The following is a 17121-nucleotide window of genomic DNA, read 5'->3' as shown; positions in this document are numbered from 1 at the left end:
ATGCGTGTACCGTCAAATTGGATCTGACTGGTACAGGAGGCGACTGTTCCTCCTTCTTCAGCAGAGCATCTGGTGGATTTGAACCGTGCACTTCTGGGATTGCAGTGCAGTTTCCTGCCACTAGGCCACCAGAGCTCGCCAATTCCTTGATCTTCTGCAACAAGTACTTCAAATCCTTCTCACTCATCCTCATAATGCAGGTTATTGATGAATCTCCCTCCAATCCTGATACCAGACTCCTCTTCATAGAGCACATAGATTGAAAAGGTATGGAGATAGGATACATCTTTGATGCACTTGATACTCCTTTTCCAATTCCAAACCATGCGATGCTCCCCTGCTCCATTCACATAACAGCCTTCTTCTCCAGGTATAGGTTCTTTATGAGCACAGTCAAGTCCTCTAGGATTCCCATTCTCCTCAATATCAGGCACAACTTATCAGGATCCACACAGTCGAATGCCTTTGCATAGTCAATAAAGCACAAATAGACATTCTTCTGATATTCCTTACTTTGAGCCAGGATACATCTGACATCAACTATGATATCCCTGGTTCCCCTGCCTCTTCTAAATCCCACATAACCTTCTAGAAATTCCCTATGCAAGTACTGTTCCAGACATTTTTTAAATGAACTTTTGCAGTTTTTTTGTTTGCATGTGATATCAATGTTGTTGTCGTGGTGGTGGTTGTTAAGTGCCATGGAGTCACATATGAGACAAAACAACTCTATGAATGAAATTCTTGAACATGAAAAAATTTCATCTTTTCCCAAAGTTTATAGAGTTTCCAGAGGCAAGCTATATTGGAAGGAGATGCCCCTCCTCTTTCCAAACCTGTCTTAATTTGGAAGATCCACCAAACACTGTCCACCATGGGTAACCATTTTCATATTTGACAAATCAGTGTCAAAGTGTTTAATATCACAGCAACCATGAATTGCCTTTCTGCAGCAAATTGCCACACCACTGCTGTACTACCTTAAAGAATGTTAGACTGAAAACAATTAAAGCCATGCCTGGAGGAAGCAGGCCTGAGGACTCAAAAGTCTTTTAAAACAAAAGGTCAATACTAATCTGCTCATACTCAGTTTCTAGCAGCAGCCACACCCAAGTCTCAACAAAAAACCACCAAAATTTAGCAGAATCCAGCCAGCTGCTCCATTCATCTTCTCAGACTGAAAGCAGCTCCAGACTGGAGACCAAAACCCTTTTTAAACAGGAGGCCAAATCTAATCCACACACACTCAGTTTCTGGCAACAGCCATACCCAAGTCTCAACCAAAAACCAGAAAACAAACCTTAACAGAATCCTGCCAGTCACTGCATCCATCTCCCGAGACTGAAAGCAGAATCAGACTGGCAACCAAAATCCTTTTTAAACAGGTGGCCCAGTCTAATACACTCACACTCAATTTCTAGCAGCAGCCACACCCTAGTCTCAGTCTAAAACCAGACTGAAAGGAGCATCATAACAGTGACCTTTTTAAACAGAAGGCCAAATGTAATCTGCTCACACTCAGTTTCTAGCAGTGGCCACACCCAAGTCTCAAAAACCAGAAAACAAACCTTACCACAATGCGGCCAGACACTCCATTCATCTCCCAGACTGAAAGCAGCCCCAGACTGGCAACAAAAAGTCTATTGTTTGATAATTTCCACATTCCTTTGAATCACCCTTTTTGGGAATAGGAACAAATATGAACCTCTTCCAATCTGTTGGCCAGACTGCTTCCTCCAAATTTCCTGGCATAGACTGGTGAGTGCATCCAAGGTTGAATTTGTTAACTGAAACAAGTCAATTCATATACTGAAGGACTATGAGGAAGTTAACTTTTAACCCTTCTCAGGTAGAAGCCATAAAACCTCACAGGACTTTTGCCCTCTTTTAGAAAAACAGGACCATAAACCGCTCAGAAAAACAAGGCCATAAAACGGCTCACACACATCTGGGAGTACAGATAAGAGAAATTCCAGGAGTTGTTTTTCTGAACTTTACTCCCCCACTCCCCCCACCTTGCACCGACCCCGCTTGCCGTGCGCGCCAACTCGCTTTTAAATGTACCAATCAGATAGTTTTCCTCGCTTACCCGCACGCGACAAATTATTACCAATCAGAACTGCCTACCTCAGTGTATATTCAAATATACCAATCAGCAACCCTCCCTGTGTGTTAGCCCATGTTTGCACAAGTTATTGCCTTTATAAGCTGTATGTACCCTTAGCTCGGGGCTCAACTCCTCTGCCTCTGCGTAAGTCATGAGTTGTGCCCCAGTGCGCTAGATAGAATAAAACCTCATGCTGTTTGCATCAAAGACCGTCTCTCGTGAGTAATTAGTGCTGGTGTCCGATCTCATTGAGGTCCAGCTCTGCGGATCCAACAATACCATCAATTCCTAGGGCCTTATTTTTTTTGTCAGTGCCTACAATACAGCTTCCATTTCCTCTTTAATTACCATTGGCTCCTATTCATATGGTACTTCTTGAAATTTTTCAGTGTCAATTCTTTCTGGTACAGTGACTCTATATTCCCTCCATCTTCTTTTTATGTTTTCTTGGTCATTCACAGCCATAACATCTTTCCACATTGAGACACAAAACTTAAATTTGTTTTTCAGTTCTTCCAGCTTGAGAAATGCAGAATGAATTCTTCCCTTTTTATTTTCCAATTTCAGCTGTCTGCACATTCCCTTACAATATTTTGCTTTGTCCTCCCAAGCTGCCCTTAGAAACTGTCTATCTAGCTCTTTCATTTTAACATGTTTCCCTTTAGATTTGACTTCTTGATGCTCCAATACAATCTTTGGAGTCTTCTGTCAACCATTTTGGTTTTTTCTTTCTCTTCTGTTTTTGTAATGACCTTTTATTTTCCTCATGGATGATAATCCTTGTTATCATCCAACAACTCATCTGGTCTTCTATCATTGATGTTCAATGCCTTCAAACCTATTTTTAAGTTGACCGTGAAATTTTGATGGAATTGATTCAAGATCATATCTTGATTCCTGTGGACTTATTTTCATTTTCTTCAGCCTCAATTTGAACTTACATATGAGTAATTGATTATCTGACCCACAGTCTGACCCTGGCCTAGTTTTGACTGCTGATATTGAGCTTCTCCAGTGATTTCTTCCACAAATGTAGTCAATCTGATTCCTAGGCAGCACATCAGGTGAAATCCACATGTAAAGTTATCATTTGCATCTTTTAGAAAATTATTTGCAATGAATAAATCATTGTAAATACAAATTTCACTCATTCTATTTCCAGCCTCATTTCTATCACTAAGCCCATATTTTCCAACTACTATTCCTTCTTCATTGTTTCCTACTTTTGCATTCCAGTCACCAATTATAATTAACACATCCTGATTGCATATTCTGTCAATTTCAGACTGCAAAATTTGGTAAAAATTCTCAATTTTTTTCCTCTTTGACACTAGAAGTAGGAGCATATACTTGAATAATAGTCATGTTAAAGGGTCTTCCTTGTATGCATATGTATATTATCCTATCACTCACAACATTTTATTTCAGGATAGACTTGAAATTGACTTTTTGACTATGAATGCAACACCATTCTTCTTCTGGTTTTTATTCCCTGTGTAGTATATCCTATGATTATCTGATTCAAAGTGGCCGTAGCTGGTCCCTCACATTTCACTAATGCCTGGTATGTCGATATTCACATGTTCCATTTCATTTTTAACAATATCAAGTTTTCCAGCATTCAAGCTACAAACATTCCATGTACCAATTGTTTTGGATTTTTTTCTTATTTGTTTCTTTACATTTTTTTACAAAATTCAAATACATTGTTTTCAAGAACAAATTATTTTTATTTCCCTCATCCCCCCACCCAACAAATTGTACAACCCCACGATTAAGCCTCCCTTCACCTTGCTCATCCTCATTCCTCTGCTTCCAACCTCCCCCACCCCTCTTGGATCCTTTTCCTCATTCCACAATAATAATTTTATACAATATTTATCCTTACAGAACTGAATGAGATCCCTCAGCATAATGCTCTCCAGTCCCTCTCAAGTTAGGTAATAATTTACAAAGTTATTGCTCCTAAGTGGTGCTTAGTATTCAATTGTGTGAATATACTATAATTTTTCAATCTATTCATTTGTGGTTGGACATTTGGGCTGTTACCGTGTTCTTTTGGTGGTGAATAATGTTGCTATGAACATTGGTGTACAAATCTTTGCTTGTGCTTCAGTTCTCATTTTCTCAAGGAATATTCCAAGTAGTGGAATAGCTGGGTCATATGGAATGTCTATGTTCAGCTTTTTGATGAAGCGCCGAACTGCCTTCCATAATGGTTGTACCATTATACAATCCCACCAAAAAGTTTCTTTCTCACCACATCCTCTCCAACATTTCTTATTTGCTGCCCTGTGAAACTTTGCCACTGTTACTGGAGTGAGATGGCACCTCATTGTGGTTTAGATTTGCATCTCTCTTATTGCCAGTGATTTTGATAATTTCTTCATATTCCATGTACCAATTGTTAAACAATGTTTGTTATTGATTTTCCTCATTTCAACTAACTTCCAATTTGGGTTCTACCACTGCACTACTATAACTGTCCTCTTTGTTTAATATTCATGAGGTTATCAAAAGTCTTTTATTTAGGAAATAGATGGCCCATGTGGCACAAAATGGTTGCTTCAGCTCTAGGCATTCCATCTGTCTCAAGTCAGGAATAAGCTCTGCACAGGAAAAAAGGCTTATAGTTGACTCTCATTTTCAGGTTTGGTAGTTAGATGAATGGAAAGATAGATAACTGTCACCATGTCACTTTCTTCCAGGCAACAGAACAAAATGTTACCCATTCCTGTGTTATCCACACAAGTGCCAGCAGTTTCGAGTCCATCACAGGCTTGTGAAAAACTCTTCCCCAAGACTCACTTATACTCGTTAGTATTCTATTTCACCAAACATGATATTTTTCTCTAGTGATTGTTCCCTCCTAATGTCATGTCCAAGAACTTGGTGCAAACAGACCAGCTGCTTTAAGGGAGAAAGATGAATAACCTCTTGCTGTGTGATTAACTGCCTCTGAAAACCACTGGAGGATCAGTTATGAAGCTGTTCCAACTTGATGGTACACCACCACCACCACAATGCCATGTCCGAAGGGAGCTCTGTATATAGAGAATTGTGCTGTTAACCCAAAACTGGTGATTTTCTGCTAATTTGATTCCACCACAGACTTCTTAGGAGAAAGATGAACAATCTCATTCCATATGATTCTAAAAACATGCTGGAGGATCAGAGATGAGTCAATTTCAATTTGACAGCAATGAGTTTTGCTTTTAAAATGACATGTCCAGAGTAAATGTTAGAAAATGTTCTATTGTGATCCTTGAGGTCTTCATTGGCTAATATTTCAGAAATAAATTGGTAGGCCTTTCTTCCTATTTTACCTTTGTCTAATAGCTCCACTGAAACCTACCTACCATGGATGACCATTTTAAGTATGCTGACCATAGCTTCCTGTGTTACAGAACTCATAAAACACCGTGGTAAGCAAACTGGCAGACAGATGTAGGATGTTCGACCTAGACCTTTGTCCTGTGATCACCTTAGCTGCAAAGGAGAGAAAGCTTTGCTTATTTATACTCCCTTTAAATACTCAAAACTCAAATAAATTTGCTGAGTCAGAACCAACTCATAGCTAAGCCTCCAGTGAGTTTTTAAGCTCTGAATTGCATAGGAGGTGATTGCCCGTCTTACTCCTACAGACCAACTGACTACATCACCAATGTTTCCTGTACAGGGAGGTGAACAGTGGGTTTAAATACCTGGAAACTGTTTGAGGGTTAGAATATTCAGTATCGTTTTTCTCGTGCATCTAGCAATAAAATAGCATATAGTGTGCTGTGAGGAAAAGGTAAGACAGACAGCTTAGTGTGAAGTCAGCTTTCTCTCCATCTTGCTTACTGAAGCCAACAAGACTTGCTGTCCAAGGCAATAGAGGACCTTTGTAGGCCAGCAACTGTGCCTTGACCCTAGTATGCTGCCAAGACCCTAGGGTTCTGAATGTCTACTAGACCCATAAAGTCTCCTTAGAATAACGTCTATTTTCATGATAGAGCATACTCTATCTTATTGACACAGTAGTTTAGAGAGACTAGAGGAGGCTCTTCTGAATAGCCAATATAAGAGACCGAAAATGGGAAAACAACATCACTCCACCTCCAGCCCAAAAATGCTCTCATGCCCTTCCCCTCTCCTAAAAATCATCTAATGAGGAAGAAAAATTTTATTGCCAAACTTTTTCCCATGTATTGCCTTCCTTGTTTCTCTTCTAAACATCCAAGTGTACCACTTAGCTGTCCTATAAAATGATGCTAAACCTGTTGTTAGTTTCTTCTTTTCATTCATCTGTCTCTTCTCACTTTCTTGACAATGACAATGTATGGTGTGCAATCTTTTTTTTTTTTTCATTTAGTTGGATTTTTTTTTTTTATTAAACCAGGCAACCATGAGAAGGGAAATGAATACACCACACTAGCAAATTATCTCTTTGCTTCTGTTCTGTTCTTCTAAAGGGGTGGATAAAACATATCCCTAAATGGGCATAAACAGCTGCCAATCAATTGACTGAGCAAAATTCAAAAAGCTTTTCAAAGGAGCCTGTTGTTGGGCCTCAACCCACCCTCTCTGAGTCTTCAGCATAGTTCCAGGATAGAAAGGTTAATTCCATACTGAGTTTGAGGTATATAAAATATATCACACTTTTCTTAAACTGTTTTAGAGATGGTCACAGGATGGAATGACCTGAAAAACACTTTTCTACTTAATTTCAGAGCTTACATATATATTGATGGAAATATAGTTCACATATAGTCATTTCTACATCTTCATCCACATGACTTTAAGAGCTGACTAATAGATTTCCAACAGCCCTTGGGGACTTTTCAAAGAATTGGGTATTTTTTCTTCCTCAGAAAAGAGGGAGCTGCTTGTTTCTGGTAACAGACACAACTTGTCTGCCAAATGTCTTCAAGGGAGTCAGATATAGAAGCCAACAGTCTGAAGTAGCCAAGCCAAGATCAGGCACCATCTTCCATGAGGAAGAAAGCTTGTGGATATTTTCTACACCAAAGAGCTATTAAACCAAATCAAAACAAATAAAACCCCCTGCTTTTAACACGTTGCTGCAAATGATGGCAATATGTGTTTCTAAGCATGGTTGTCAATTTAAAAGGATGCGGCAATGTGTTAAATTAATTCTGACTCATAGCTATCCTTCATCACGTTTCTGTGATTGCAAATCTTAACAGAGGGAAACTGCCTCATCCTTCTTCTGAGGACCAGCTGGTGGACTGAAATTGCCTACCTTTCAGATCAAAGCCTGACAGGTAAAGCACTACACCACCAGAGTGCCTTAAGCCATATTAAATACCTACTATCAACAGGCTCATGGAGCAGAGATGTTCTATGGTGTTCACCTCTCATGCAAGAGAATTTTGTGACCATTTTGTCCAGTGAAGCTTATGTGTTGTTGTGATGCTCAATAGGTTTCAGAAGTGTTTCCCAATTAAGACAGACTAGGAAGAAAGACCTGTTGATCTCTTTATAAAAAGCAACCAGTGTAAACCCTATGACTCACAACATGGTGATGGTGCAGGACTGGGCAGCATGTGCTGTATTGTGTGCAGAGCTATAATGAGCTTCATGGCAGCCAGCAACAGCAACGACCTTTGCTCACAGTAAAGTTGGGGATGGGGAGCAAGGAAGTCAAGCAAAATAACTCATACAGGGACTCCTGCTTTAAGGAGATGCTGCTTTTCAGAGGTGCACAACTTTCTCTCTAAAAGACCAGTTAGTAAGTATTTCAGATTGGTAAATAGAAGATGAAGTTCAAGCTGCTCTGAAAGAATTGGCAAAAAAACAACGCTCTAGGAATTGATAGCATACAAACTGACATATTTAAACAAACAGATGCAGATGCTCTCACTAAATTGTGCCAAGAAATATGAAGGAAAACCACCTGACCAACTGACGAAAAGAGTTTTATATTTGTTCCCATTCCAAAGAAATGTGACCCGACAGTGCAGAAATTATAGAACAGTATCATTAATATCACATGCAAGCAAGATTCTGCTGAAAATTATCCAAGAATGACTGAATACATCACCAGAAAACTGCCAGATGTGCAGGCTGGGCTTAGAAGAGTCTGTGGTACTAGAGATATTATAGCTAAGGTTATATGGATCTTGGCTGAAAGCAGAGAGTACCAGAGCAATGTCTATCTGTGTTCATTGACTATGCAATATGTTTAACTGTGTGGATCACAACAAACTGTGGCTGACCTCTGAGAAGAATGGAAATCCCAGAATACTTGATTGTGCTTGTGTGAAATCTACACTTGGAACAGGAGGCAGTCAGAACAGAGCAAGGCGACAAGGGTGCATGCCAGGGATGTATTCCGCCTCCATACCTTTTCAATCTATATGTAGAACAGATCATCCGGGAAACTGGGCTCCATGAGAAGGAATGTGGTACCAGGATTGGAGGAAAATTCATCAACAACCTATGCTATGCCAATGACACAACCCTGCTTGTTGAAACACAGGAGGACCTGAAGCTTTTGTTGCAGAAAATCAAGGACTGCAGCCTTCAATGTGGATTGAAGCTCAATATCAAGAAAAGAGATTCTCGCCACTGAGCCTATTGACAGCACTATGTTAGATGATGAAGAGACTGAAATTGTTAACAGCTTTTGTTTGCTTGGCTCCACAATCCACTCTCTTGGTACCAGCATCCAGGAACTCAAGAGACAAATTGCATTGGGAAAGTTGGCTGTCTCCGGAGTACTGAAGAGCAATGACATCAGTCTGCAGACTAAGATGCACCTAATACAGGCCATAGTCTTCACAATTGCTTTACATTTGTCAGAGAGCTGGACAGTAACTAAGGATGACAGAAAGAGAATTCATGTCTTTGAACTGCAGTGCTGGAGAAGAATATTGAATCTACCATGGACTGCCAAGAGGACAAACAGCTTTGTACTAGATAGGGTGAAGTCAGCTGCTCCTTGGAGGCAAGGATTCTGAGTCTTCATCTGACATACTCTGACCATGTTGTAAGGAGGAACAGGTCCTTGGAGAGGAGCATCATGCTTGTGAGGGTGGAGGGACAGCATAAGAGAGGAAGACCCTCAATGAGATGGATTGAATCGGTGACTAGAGTAATGGGGATAGGTGTTTCAGAGACAGTAAAGTTGGCACAGGATAGAGCATGCTTCAGGCTGTTGTGCATAAGGTCATTATGAGTTGCAAGCAATTCAATGGCACATAACAACAACAACAGGCAAAAGATCTTTAGCAATTACTTAACTCTAGTGTAGTAGATTGAAAGCAGCCACAGACAACACACAAAGAAATGCATGTAGCTTTATGCCAATAAAATGTGATTTGTTGAGAGACCAACATGGTAGCACAGAAACCGACACAGACAGTAGGAATTTGAGTGAGAACTTTTATTAAAATAATTCATTTGGGAGCTGCAGGAGCAGTGAACCATGGCCCCAGAGGAAACCACCAGCTGATCTCTGGCCTGAAGCTGCCATCTGAGCCCCTAAGGGACCCACCCACCAGGAGCAAGCAGCCAGAACCCAGTGCAGCTGGGAGATGAGCCTGAAAGTTGGAATTTGAACCACCCAAAGGCCAGCTGAGTCCTGTCCAGAAGCCACCAGCCAAACTCCTGTGGGTCCCACCTTCCAAGAGCAAGCAAGTACTTTGGGGAACAAACTATTAGACCCTTGGCGTTGCAGGCCTTGGGCCCAAAAGGAAGCACAAATACTTATGTGCTTCTCAAAACACTGTTGTGGGATAATGAGAACATTTGAGAGCCATAAGAGCTGCAAGTATTGGTGAAGTGCAGCGAGCATCTGTGAGGTGCAGTGAGCTATATATAGCTGGGAGAAGGGAGCCACAGTGGGACCTCCTCACCAGGAGCAAGCAGGACAGTGGGAAATTGAGTGAAGTACTTAGGGGAGATCATGGCTGATTGCTGGACCAATTGTGGGACCACATCACCCTAAGCAGAAAGGAATGAGACAGCTGGAGGTAGACTGGGTTGGTAGACCCAGGTCTCAAGGGGAAAACAAAGGCTTACTGGTTTTCCATTCAAGCCTCCCCTATACCCCCCCCCGTGTGCATCTGCGTGGATGTCTCCACTCCCACACCCAGCACAAGTGTGCATCTGCACATACACCCACCCTGCATGCATCTGATCATGTGCCTCCCCAACCTTCTTCTGGAGTAATGACTTCAGATCAAGAACCAGCTATCACCTCAGGCACAAAAATCTCTACCATAGCAATGCCCCAAAAGAAGCAGACTACCTTACTTCCTACACAAGACCAAAGCAAGATATTACACCCCGCCCCCCCAAAAAATGACACAGTAGCAATGGATGGAACTTTCTGGCACAGAATTCAAAAGAACAATGATTGGATATTTTCACTGGGTGTAAAACAAACTTGAAGAATTACAGGACACCGCTAGCAAAAATCAGGAGAAGCTTTAAAAAACTATCCAAAACTATGCAGATAAAACTAATGAGGCATTAAAGGCACTGGAAAAACAAGAAACTATGATCTAAAATGTGAAGACAAGGTGTCAGACCCTGTCAACATGATGGAGGGACACATGAAGAGAATTGAATAGAAAGAACACAGAACCAGTAAAATAGAAGATAGAATTGTCACCACTGATCTGCTAGAGCAAAAAGCAGAATCAAAAAGGAAGGGAAAAGAAGAAAACCTAAGAATAATGTGGGACACCATCAAGAGAAATAACAGGCAAATCATCAGAATCCCAGAACAAGAAGCAAGTAAAGGCACTGAAGAAGTTGTGGAAGAATTACTAGAAGAAAACTTCCCAGGCATAATGGAGAAGGAGAGAATATGTATTCAAGAAGCTGAGCAAACACCATATAGAATAGACGCCAAAAGAAAAACCCTAAGGCATATCATAGTCAGATTCACCAGAATCAAAGATGAGGAGAGAATTCTGAAAGAAGCGAGGGAGAAACAAAGAGTAACCTATAAGGGAGAGCAGATAAGACTAAATGGTGATTTCTCAGTAGAAACTATGTGAACAAGAAGAAAGTGGAATGACATATATCAAACACTCAAAAAACACAGTCAACCAAGAATACTGTACCAAGCAAAATTGTACATCAAATATGAAGGAGAGATCAAGATATCCACCCCTAAAAAAAAACAAAAAAACCCCCAGATCCTAAGAGAGTCTGTAAAAACAAGACCAGCATGCATGAAACACTAAGAGATGACCTTCTTAGAGAAATGCCACAGGTAGCAGGATGGACCAAAGTAACTAGCAACAATATCAAAAAGAACTCAACAAAATAATAGAAATAAAACCTTGCCTCTCAATAATCACACTGAATGCAATTGTTTAAATGTACCACTGAAAAGAAAAAGAGTATCAGATTGGGTTAAAAAACCAAAATGCACCAATATATTATCTACAAGAGATACACCTGAAAAATGAAGATAAAGACTAAAAATACACCAATCAAATGGCAAGAACAAAAATCAATAGAATTATTAATATGTGATAAAATAAATTTCAATGCAAAAACCATTACAAAGGACAAGGATAGTCACTACATAATGCTTAAAGGGTCAATAGAAAAAGAGGACCTAACAATAATAAATATCTACACACCAAATGAAAGACCTGCAAAATGTATAAAACAAACATTAACCAAACTGAAAAAGGAAATAGATAACACTACTATGGTAGTTGCAGACTTCAATACACCACTCTCAAGAAAAGATAGAAGCATCAGAAAGAAACTCAGCAAAGATACTGAAGAATTAAACCACACTGTAAACCAACTTGTTCTCATAGATACTTATAGACTAATGCACCCCAAAAAGCACAGTATATCTTCTTTTCCAATGTTCATGGAATGTTCTCCAGAATAGATCACATTTTAGGTCACAAGGCAAGCATCAATAAATTAAAAACATTGAAATAATATAAAGCATCTTCTCAGACCACAATGTTACAAAATTAGAAATTAATAACAAGAAGATAAAGGAGGAAAAAAACCATGCATTTGGAAGGTGCACAACAGCTTACTTGAACATGACTGGGTAGTAGAAAAAATAAAAAATGAAATGAAAAAAAGTTTCTTGAAACAAATGACAATGAAAACAAGATTTACCAAAATCTCTGGGAAACAGCAACAGCAGTAATCAGAGGTCAAATTATAGCAATAAGAAAACACATCAAAAGGCAGGAAAAAAATGATCTTTGACTCTCTATCCCAACATCTCCAACAAATAGAAAAAGAACAGCAAGAAAACCCAACACCCTCAAAAAAAAAACACACACCAAAAAAACCCCACCTGAAATTATGAAAATTAGAGCAGAAATAAATGAAATAGAAAATGGAAAAACAATTGAAAGCATAAACAAAACTAGGAGATGGTTCTTTGAAAAGGTCAATAAATTGACAAACCACTAGCAAAACTAACAAAAGAAAAGAAGGAAAAGACACAAATAATCTGATGAAAAGGGCAACATCACGACAGAAACCAACTAAAATAAAAAGGCTAACACTGGAAAATCATTAAAAACTATATTGAAACAAATATGAAAACCTAGAGGAAATGGACAAATACTTAGAAATGTACAACCTACCTAAACTGACATTAACCAAAATTGAGCACCTGAATAGACCCATTGTTGTGTGCCATCGAGTCACTTGTGACTCATAGCAACCCTATGCACAAGAGCTCTCAATGCCATTCTATCCTGTGCCAATCTCGCCCTCTCAAACACACTCATTCCCACCACTCCAATCACAGAATCAATCCATTTCATTGAGGGTATTCCTCTCCTGTGCCATCCTTCCACTCTCCCAAACATGATCCTTCTCCAAGGACCAGTCTCTCCTGGCAACATGCCCAAAGTATGTCAGCTGAAGCTTCAGAATCCTTGACTCCAAGGAGCATTCCGGCTTCACCCTCTGCATGACAAACATGTTTGTTCTCCTAGCAGTCCATGGTATATTCAAAACTCCTCCAGAACCACAGCTCAAAGGCATCAATTCTCTTTCTGTCATCCCTTTTCAGTGTCCAACTCTCTGAATAGACCCATTACAAAAGAAGAAATTGAAAAGGTAATAAAATAACTTCCAGCCAAAAAAAGCCCTGGACCAGATGGTTATACAAATGAATTTTATCAAATATTCAGAGAAGATCTGTCACCAATTCTACATAAACTATTTCAGAAAATAGAAAAAGATGGTATACTTCTAGATTCATTCTATGAAGTAAATATATCCTGATACCAAAGCCAGGAAAGGACACCACCAATAGAAAACTATAGGCCAATATCTCTTATGAACATAGATGCAAAAAATCCTGAATAAAATCCTGGCCAATAGAATCCAATTATTCATTAAAAAGAATAATCATAATTCACCATGAACGAGTGGGATTCATAACAGGTATGCAAGGATGATTCAACTTAAGGAAAACAATTAAGGTAATTCATCAAATAAACACAGCAAAGAACAAGAACCATATGATCCTATCAATTGATGCAGAAAAAGCCTTTGACAAAATCCAATATCCTTTCGTGATTAAAATACTCAACAAAATGGGATTAGAAGGAATTTTTTTCAACATTGTGAAAAGTATATACCCAATCCCGAGAGCCAACATTCTTCTCAATGGAAAGAGATTAAAGGCATTTCCTTCAGGAACAGAAACTAGGCAAGGATGCCCACAATCACCTCTCTTACTCAATATTGTACTAGAAGTCTTAGCAATATCAATAAGACAAGAGAAGAAAATAAGAGGTATCCAAATTTGCAAAGAGGAGGTAAAACTATCTCTCTTTGCAGATGATATGATAGTATACTTAGAAAACCCTGAGACTCATCAAGGAAACTACTGGACAAAGTTGACCAATTCAGCAAAGTGGCAGGATACAAGATCAAAATACAAAAATCAGTTGGATTCCTCTTCAGTGATATAGAACATGCAGAGCTGGAGCTAAGAAAATCAATATCCTTTACAATAGCTAATCACAAGATTAAATACTTGGGAGTAAATTGAACCAGAAGCACAAAAGGATCAATTCAAAGAAAATTACCAAACATTACCACAATAAACAAAAAAAGACCAAAAGAAATTGAAGAATAGTCCTTGTTCATGGATAGGAAGAATCAATATTGTGAAAATGATAATACTACCAAAGGCAATTTACACATTCAAAGCGAACCCAATATAAATACCAATTCCATTCTTCAAAGAGATGGAAATAGCAATCTTCAATTTCATTTGGAATGTAAAGAAGCCCAAATAAGCAAAGCACTCCTTAAAAATAGAAACAAGGTAGGAGGCATCTCACTCCCTTATTTTGAATCCTACTACATTACCGTGGTGGTAAAGACAGTGTGGTACTGGTACAATAACAGACACATAGATCAATGGAATAGAATTCAGAATCCAAAAATCAGTCCATCTACCTACCTATGGTCAATCGATTTTTGACAAGGAAATTAAATCAGTTAAATGGGGAAATGACAGCCTTTTTAACAAATGGTGCTGACAAAATTGGAAAACTATCTGCAAAAAACTTAAGCAAGATCCACACCTCACTCTGTACACAAAAACCAACTCAAGGTGGATCATAGACCTAGGACTAAAACCAAGGACTATAAAGCTTATTTCAGAAAAGCTTGGAAGAACTCTGGAAGTCCTAATTCGAAAAATCTCCAACCAGGAGAGTACAAAACAGATTATTGTGACCTTCCAAGAATCAAATCCCTATGTACAGCCAAAAACTTCTCCAACAGGGTAAAAAGGGAAGCCACAGACTGGGGAAAAAATCTTGAATTTATAAAATACTTGAGCACCACAAGATAAAGGTAAAGAACCCAATTGAAAAATGGGCACAGCACATGAACAGACACTTCACCAAAGAAGACATTCAGATAGCAAACAAGCACATGAAGACATGTTCAAAATCCCTACCTCTAAGAGAAATGCAAATCAAAACAATTATGAGATATCATCTCACGCCAGTAAGAATAGCAAAATTTAACAGAACAGCAAGCAACAAATGCTGGCAAGGTTGTTGAGAATCTAGAACCCTTATTCACTGTTGGTGGTAGTGTGAAATGGTGCAACCACTATGGAAAGCAGTATGGCACTTTCTCAAAAAGTTTCAAAGAGAAATACCACTTGACCCAGAAATTCCATTACTGGGAATATACCCCAAAGAGACCATAACTGTCACCCAAGCAGATATATGCACACCCATGTTTATTGTGGCTTTGTTCACAATAGCAAAGAGCTGGAAACAACCTAAGTGCCCATCAACAAATGAATGGATAGAGAAGCTGTGGTATATTCACACATTGGAATACTATGCTGCTTTGAAAAACAAAGAACTCATGAAATACTATACAAAATTAGTGACCCTGGAGTACATCATGTTGAGTGAAATATCTCAGTCACAAAAGAACAAATCCTGCATGATGCCACTGTTGTAAAATGGGACTGACCTCAGGTTTGAGGGGAGACTGAAAAAGATGGAATAAATTATGTGTCCTGTATTGAAACAGATGAGGGAGAGAACTGTTTAAAAGGGATAGATGATTAGGTATTATTGTCATGACAGAAGTCCAGAATGAATGCTGTATAGTGAAGTGGACTTGGGGGAGGGATTGTATAACAATGAAAGAATTTTTCTTTTATTTTTCAAAGAGAAGAGCAAAATGGGAGTTAGGGGTGGGTAGGGAGAAAAGTGAAATAATGAATGAATGGAAATTCAAAGTCTCTGTAAACTTTCATTAAAATTAATTAAAACAATAAAACAACCTATACCTTATTGTGTGCCTGGAAAAAAAAGTGATTTGTCAGAATAGTATAAGATTGTCATTTCAGCCTGACACTACCCACTGCTCTCTTGACTCTCACCATTGCCCGACTGTTCTCTGTTCATGTCCTTTCTGGGGTTGTTGAGGCTTCTATACAGGCCTCACCTCCACAACTTCTTCCAGAGCCTGCTCTCGTTGGCCTCATGTGAAGACAGGGTCCATGGATCCCATTCTATGAGTCACATATGCTTTTAAGACAGACATCAGCAGAAAGAGGAATGTGGGATGTAGGGCCTACCAAGAGGGTAACAGAAAGCCTTGTGTGCTTCCTAGTGTCCTGGATGCAAAGACCATGATTTCTGGGGAAGAAAATCTAGACAACGAATACCTTTTACTGGGGATCTAGGAAAATTCTATAAGGCATCTGCAGAACTAGCCTTAGATGAGTATAGAGCGATATTGAAATGTGGCTGCTATGTCACTGTGCAAACCTTTTTTGGACCTGGGACATTAAGGATCAGAGTTAGTTTTATGCAAAGATTCTTTAAGTTCAGTCCAAATGTCTTACCTCCCAAATTGTCCTGGGGAAGTCACACACCTGTCTTCAGCGATGCTGCCACAGAGCTACAAGGTGATAAATACTATGAACCCAAGACTTGGGGCTTTGATTTCACTGGTGTTGTAGAGAACATTTCAAAAGTATCAGAGCAAACTGTTCTTCTGCATCTCTCTGTTTGCATCCCCATAGGAATGGACCTCCATCATGAGCAATGGAAGGAAATAGCCACAATGGTAAAGGAACAGAAGCTTTATATATTCTTAGACATGGCCTACCAAGGTTTTGCCAGTGGAGATTGGAACAGGCATGGCGAGGCTGTAGCTGGTTCTTCAAAAGGATTAACAGAAGTGACGAATCACTGGAAAACCTAACACAAGAAAAGAGAGAGAAGACACAAATAATGCAAATAAAACATGAATGAAGTCACAAAATGACAAAATAGGACTGACATGGGGGTTGGGGGAAACTAACAAAAGAGGAGATAAATAAAGAATACTCCATTGGAACAGATGAAGAAAAAACTGTTTAAAAGGAATATATGATTAGGCATTATATATACGGTAACAGTCCAGGATAAAAAGTACATTGAAAAGAAGATGGGGGAAGGGAGAGAGGGAGGTAATTGTACAACAATGAACAAATTAATAATAATAATAATAATTCCAAGACT

The 17121-nt window shown here is 39.2% G+C and overlaps 1 pseudogene; it reads left to right on the top strand.

Moving 5' to 3' along the window:
• LOC102863382 overlaps positions 1-16822 on the top strand; it is a 26471-nt pseudogene extending 9649 nt beyond the window's left edge.
• The last annotated feature ends 299 nt before the right edge of the window (positions 16823-17121 follow it).

Source organism: Elephantulus edwardii, unplaced genomic scaffold (assembly GCF_000299155.1).
Source record: "Elephantulus edwardii isolate Elephantulus edwardi_28Jun2011 unplaced genomic scaffold, EleEdw1.0 scaffold00498, whole genome shotgun sequence".
Classification (NCBI taxonomy): Eukaryota; Metazoa; Chordata; class Mammalia; order Macroscelidea; family Macroscelididae; genus Elephantulus; species Elephantulus edwardii.
This window is presented reverse-complemented; position numbering and strand designations above follow the sequence as displayed.